Raw genomic sequence first — 6707 nt, 5'->3', positions numbered from 1 at the left:
CCCGGGGCGGCCTGGCTGAGGAGCAAAAGGCAGCTGGGCGCTCCTAGGGAGAGATGAATTTCCTATTTCCAGTGTGACGAACCTGGTTTAAATCTTGACCACTCTATTTTTAGGTTTCAATACAGCATTTTTGCCTGCCTTGTTTATGCTTCCCCTCCCCGCCTGTTTTTTAAGAACGTCTGGAAACGTTTAAGATGTGTCCAATTGTATTAACATGGCCTCTGAGAGCTTCATGGTGTCAATTTGACTTCCACTCTTTTAGAAACAGAGCTTTCTAATTTGCGATTTTATTCCTTTTGTATCACATAAGCACCTACTTCATCCCGCTGCTCTCGGGCGTTGCGTCCATCTGAGGTTCAGGCTAACGCACTCGGACACGACTTGCGTATTCCCACGCGACAGCAATCCCCTCGCTGGTGCCACGGGAGGAAGGCAGCGCTTCATCTCGCCGGGGTTCTCGCTGTCGCCTTCCGGCGGCGTTGGCAGCGGGTAGATGACGGGTCCCCATCCCCTCCTCGGGTCGCCCCGCGCCCAATCCCACCCGCGCTCCGTCGAAAGCAGGGGTGAGACACGGATGACTCCTGTCACCCACCTCTGTGCGCCCTCGTGACCAGCTCCCCTCTCTTTCGGGCGCTGGGACGGTCTCTGGCCAGAAGCCACGTGGACATTGTTCTCTCAAAATGAGGAGAGGCTCCTCGAAAGCCGCACAGCGGCCGGGGCCGCGGGGGGTCGGCTCTCTGGAGCCCGTCCAAGGCATCAGGTTTCAGAGCAGGGGCTCCCACGCCAGCTGCATGGGGAAGGAACATCACCACTGGGACAATCAGAAAGAAGAGCCTTCCGTTTCTATTCAGGGGATGCAATTTTCTTTCTGCTTCATCAGATTAACACCAGTGTAACTCCATTAACTACCAGGGAGTTGCTCTTGATCTGCAAATTGGACCCATCGGATTTTCTGGCATTTGCGTGCAGTCACTTAATTCAAAGGAGCGAAGGTGGATGTAGGATGTACCTACAAAAGCCCTCCTTGTACATGGTTTGGGGTTTTTTTTTCTTTACTCCATTTTAAACACATAATTTACTCCTTTTTTTTTTTTTTTTTTTAAATCCCAAGGATCTCACTTGGATTTTCATTTTCTGCTTGCTGATGGCAGCCATGCTTTTTCTCTCCCATTCCTCCCCGTCCTGCTCCAGCACATCATTGCTCATGATGTACACCGGAAAGAAGTCTAGAGACGCTTCCTTTCATTTCAAACCTCGCTTTCCAGGACGGGGATCAGTGTTATTCTAAGCCTTTCATTGTTCTGACAGAGCAAAAAGCAAACAGTTGCCCGAGTTCTGTTGAAGATCCTGGAAGAACATGAATTATTGTGAGGAATGGGAAGTCTCAGTACTTTCTCTTAAACTTTAAAGGCATCTTGAAGTTACCTCAGGCCCATGCTGCACTAGGAGCCCGCACCAGAAGTTACATCGTGAGTCATATTAATGCGCCAAGCCTGGCAAGAATGACGAAACAAAAATCCCAGTGAAGAGCCTTGCTTTGTCCAATGATTGCTACTAAATAAAATCGTTACGACGAACCTCCTTAGCAGCAAGACGGGTCTGAAGCATGAGCAATGATCAATGTGGCACTAAAATTGGGTCGTTGCTCAGAGTCATCTCACTATATTGCCCGCGGGTCTATAGCTGTACACTACTGGTGGTTCTATCTGGACAGGACAATGTGGCCCCAGACACTGAGTGCCACCCAAACCACTCTTGACGCCACACCACCCTCCAGGCCTGGCCCTGCTCACTCAAATGCCCAACGCTACGTAGCATGGTGGGACATGCCCACGGACTGCACTCACCTTGACACAGCCGCTTTCTTTGCACATAAGATCTAACTATTTGTAGGGTTCCTGCTTAGCAGGTAAGAGCACCCGTAGTGCTCACGGTCTGCTCGTTAAACAGGATGTAAAGTTTGTCAAGCTGCCTCAAACAACAATGAATATCTGAACCATTATGACCAGCAACATCGCCTCCTTTCACCAGGTTTCACTGCAAAATGCAAGTCAACGGTTGTACGTGTATCTTGTCCAACAGCTGACGTGCTGTACGGGCATCTCACCATTGCAAGCTGTCGCCAACCTCACTGAAATCTCTTCCCCTAGCTGAAAACATCTCTATGCTGCCTCAGAACCATCGCTACCTTTAGACTCACGAACCCGTCCACCACATCACATCTTCTACGGTCCGTGATTGTTATTATTAACAGTGAAAATACAACTCCCACAGTCAGATTTGCCTGCCTAGCAATTCAGCAGCAGCAGCAGCATAGGCAAACATGTACTGTTTGTACCCCGAGCCCTGCTGAGCAGCCGGCCAAGGATCTCGGCGAAGGTAGTTTCTCCACATATTCCAACTAAACCTGAAAGCAGGTACACCCAACTGCCTGGTCACCGCAGAAGTTCTCTCCCTTTGAAACCTCTGCAGTTTGGACAACCACAAACCAAGCGAAGCTGACGTGGAGCTAGCCTTTGATTCAGTGTTGAGATATCAGGACCGAGAGATGAGGAGGATTTGGCACAAGGAAAGCAATCTGTTTAGTTGTACAACTCGCTCAATACCCCACTGCTCAGAAAAGTTCTGAATTTGAGCAAGGAGGTTTGTCTGAAGAGTTCTTAAGCAATTTTCTGTACTTATTTGAAACAGGAATCTGATTATAACAATAGTTATAGAATTAAGAACAACTCTCGCCCTGGCACTAGAAGAGGAAGAAATAAACAAAACCAAACACTCAATTGTATGTTTCTGTGTAACAACCGCCATATTAAAGGGGAGAAACAGGACTTGAGATACCGAATGACCTCAGTTAGCGCATGGCGGGCCGATTATACCTTGGCATACGGATGAGCCCTTTGCCAAGAAGAAAATACCCACCATATTCATGGCGCCTGCTGTTATTTAAATAGCAATGCTTGAAACCCACAGTGACCAGAGGCTAAAGCCAGAGAGAAATGGTTCAATGGTCCCAAGTTTTGGAGAAGGAGCTCACCTTCCTTGTGGAAGTGGATTTCCTATTTTAAGCCCTTCTAGAGAAATCACTGGGGGCGGGGGGAATACGCAAGTAGAAAACATTTCGTTCCAGTATGCATTTTCTCCCTGAAGCAGTCCAGGCCCATTGGTATTTCTCATCGACTTCAAGCAGCGTTCAGTCAGACCCTAAACACGATTGTACCATGCGTCCAAAGCATGCTGCTGTGCTTGTTAGTGATCTTTCATTATTCAAAAGCAGGCTAAATTCAGTAAATAATTTTTATGTGCAGAAGTGTCCGGATGATATTTGAATTACTGCTGGACCGTCTTCAAACTGGGATGTTGAGAATCTCCCTGGTTTTACTACGTTACCCTACATTTTTCAGACATTGATCTATGTATCCCATAGAAAACAATCCTAGGAGGCAAAAATGACAACTGAACATGTGCAACGCAGCCCAGCTGCCCTGTGACACTGTTATCACACCCATGGCAAAAGCCCGCAGGAAGGCCAGATGCCCACGACATACACAAAAAAGCCTAGCGGCGTGTGAAACACCCACATCTCACCCCGCTTCCACCAGGCAGGGGATTCCTGCTACTTCTCTCCATCAGGAGAGACTACAGAGTATGCCTGAACATCACTGTGCCGAGGCTGCGCTGGACTAAGGGAATACACTGCAAAGGAAAAGGCCCCTAAATACTCTCACCTTTACTGCCGAGGAAGATCTAGCTCAGTTAACCCTGATGCTTTTACCAAGCAGCTCTGCAAAATGAAAGATGGTGCAGCAGGAATAGAAATCCCCGCTGCTTTAGGCCTTGAAAATTAAATCCACATTAAACATCATCTAGTAGCCAGTGCCCCTGGGGTACTGATCCTGAAACACACATTTAATACAAGACACTGTGCACTTGGATGCTGAGTTACAGTTTGGATACAAGAGAAAATATGCAAGCTCTTGGAATTCCACGTTTCTGGGTTGCAAAACAATTTAATACAAAAGATAAGGTTTCTGCATTGCAGACATTTTTCTTCTTATTAAATATATAACATATTTGTTCATCAGTGTGAAGAGACTTTACGTAAAAGGAGGCATTAAGAGGAAAATTTGAAGTGTCCTTGAAAAAGTTGCATAGAATAGCTGTAGCAACAACCAGGCTAGGTAAAACCAATACTAAACCCCCGTTTAACTACTGTCTAGTCTAGCTGTCGTTTCCCAGAACAATGAAGCTTGCATTAATGGAAAGCACTTCTGTACACGTACGTGTTATCACGCTAGGAGAAGCTAAGTGAGTCCAAGAAAACATTTTGTGACAAATACGTTTAAAGAAGATGACTCTAAACAAGTTATGGGAGTATGCACTTTAACCAGGACTACGATTCCTGCATCAACAGAAAACTACTTTATACTATTACGGTTTGATGCAAACGTGGTAGTCTCTAAGCTTCTGCAATGCTTCTAAGAGGAAAGAACTGGGCTCTGAATCATAATCAATTGATAGGCACAGAGAAGAAAACCAGACGATACTCTTCAGAATTTAGAATAGCATCTGTAACGCTCAAGGCACGTTGGACAACGCCAAGTGTCCCACCTTTACTTGCGGAAGTACCAGAGATTACCAGGTCAGCCTCCACCTGAAAGCGCTGGCTGAGGTTCCCAGCCGGGGTGAGCTCCGAGCACTGAGATCAACTACTCCCATTTCTGCTGCTGGGCCGAAACGGACTCATGACTTCATGATGACGTAAAGTCGTTTTTGTTTACACAACTGAAGACAACAGGGGCCCAAGCCCTCATCACGCTACAGCCCAAAGCCTTTAGCTGCACTGGCCCTCTCAGCCTGAAGCTCAGTACTACTGCAACTCTTCTGGAGTTTGGTAGCTTTCCAGCAGTACGTTTACAGCACAAGCAACAAACCACAATCAGCTTTTGAGGAGTCTTTTTTATTAAGATAAATCCAGCAAAATTCCTAACAGTGGGTACATACAACCAACCTGCCCTTTTAAAAGAAATGTTTGTATTTCATTTAAAAACATGATTACACTTTTATTTATTTATTTTTTCAAAACTGACAAAATAAAATTACATTTGGGAAACAACAGATTTCCAGCTCTTAGGTTTTTCATGAAAATAGCTCACCTTCTTTATAAAAGCAACCCACAGAACCACTGGAATGTTTAACACGGTTATTTGTTTTGAGACCTCCCCACTTTAAGAAACCATACAACACATACAAGGGAAAAATTAAAATCTGAAGTCTGTAAGCATGACTTACACAAAAAGGGACACACTGACAGAAGTCAAAAGCTACCACCACTTATTCTTTCCATGTACCATACAAACTATTACAATCACAAAATTTAAAAACAATGATTTTTTTTTTGTTTTGTTTTGTTTGTTAGGGATTTAATTCCCAAGTAACCGAGATGAAGATGTTCCATAATTAAATTCATGCTAAAAAAACCTGCATTTATAAAATAGTTGATAAAAATATTCCTCTCTGTTAACAATACAGCATGGAGGTACGGATACCAAATGATGGAGATATAGGGCAGGGTTAACATTACTCGGACTTGGCTTCCTTATCATCAGATGCTTCAGCAGCTGGTGCCTATAAAAGTGTTTGGGAAGAATAGAAATATTATTCGTAATGCTAATCGGATTCCATTCTAACAAGCATCAAAGAGAGACTAGTTTGTCAGCACACACATGGACAACATTTTGTGTAGATAGACAAGAATGCACAGCTACTACAGAAAATATCAACACACCACCATGTCGGCTGATAATTCTAAAAATTAAGACACAGATGAGTATTAATTGATGATCAGGTTAATTTTGGAATGTTAAGTGCCTCCAAAGAGGCAGAGGTTTAGAACATATTTTACATTAGGATCAATCATATGCTAGGGAACGTTCAAGTCCTCATCTCTGTAAGTCACAGGGAAGTGTAAGAATTGCACACAAAAACACGACACTTGTCTGTTGTCCAAAATTCACAGAAATTGGTTCTCACCTGTTTTCTATAAAAATGCCTGCTATTACTTTTTAAGTCTACACATCAAAATTGCAAAGCTCCTATCAAAGATCCTTCGAAGTACATTAGCCCCATATTAATTGTTAGCAAAGAAGCTTCCAAATTAGTTTTAAAAATGAAAGAATAAACGACCCATTAACTGGATAATGATACTCAACACATGAAGAGAGATCACTGTAAATCAAAAGCAACAGAGAACACAACAGGCTAGTCTGTGCCTACTGGGGCAAAGGGAGCCCGTAGCAAACACTGCTCTTCTCCTATCAGCAAGAAATCTGCTAGGAAAAGGCCATCAGGAGCTTGTAGCTAGTCCTAGCAAACGGCAGCTCTTGGGTAAGTAGCTGATACAGTAAGAACCTGTAAGAAAGAGGCTTGCAGATCAAGAGACAAGACCAAGTTTATTTTGCCGATCTCTTGTTAAATTGTTCTGAGGCGAAGAATTGTTTTAAAGAATTGTGTAAAACTTAAAACCAGATTTCGGGCACAGTACCAACCCGTGCTGAGCAGAAGAGGCAATCCAGCAGTCCAGAGAGGATATGCAAAGACAGCTCAGGGTTGGATAGCAATCTTACTGAGCTCTATTCTTCCCCAAATATTCTGCATTGCTCTTGTGCCAACCCTGAGAGGGACACTATGATAGCACAGACCACCTGTGG

General features: G+C 44.3%; 1 long non-coding RNA gene across 1 annotated transcript in view; it reads right to left on the bottom strand.

Moving 5' to 3' along the window:
- Positions 1–4939: 4939 nt before the first annotated feature.
- The window catches only part of LOC104625840, a 7501-nt gene continuing 5733 nt past the window's right edge, over positions 4940–6707 (bottom strand). Inside the window, exon 5 of the long non-coding RNA XR_738084.1 lies at positions 4940–5625. This is a non-coding gene — a long non-coding RNA (uncharacterized LOC104625840). The remainder of the gene's footprint in view (positions 5626–6707) is intronic.

The sequence above is a fragment of the Phaethon lepturus genome, unplaced genomic scaffold (genome assembly GCF_000687285.1).
Source record: "Phaethon lepturus isolate BGI_N335 unplaced genomic scaffold, ASM68728v1 scaffold35260, whole genome shotgun sequence".
In the NCBI taxonomy this organism is placed as follows: Eukaryota; Metazoa; Chordata; class Aves; order Phaethontiformes; family Phaethontidae; genus Phaethon; species Phaethon lepturus.
The sequence above is the reverse complement of the archived record's forward strand: the minus strand, read 5'-3'. Positions and strand labels throughout refer to the sequence as shown.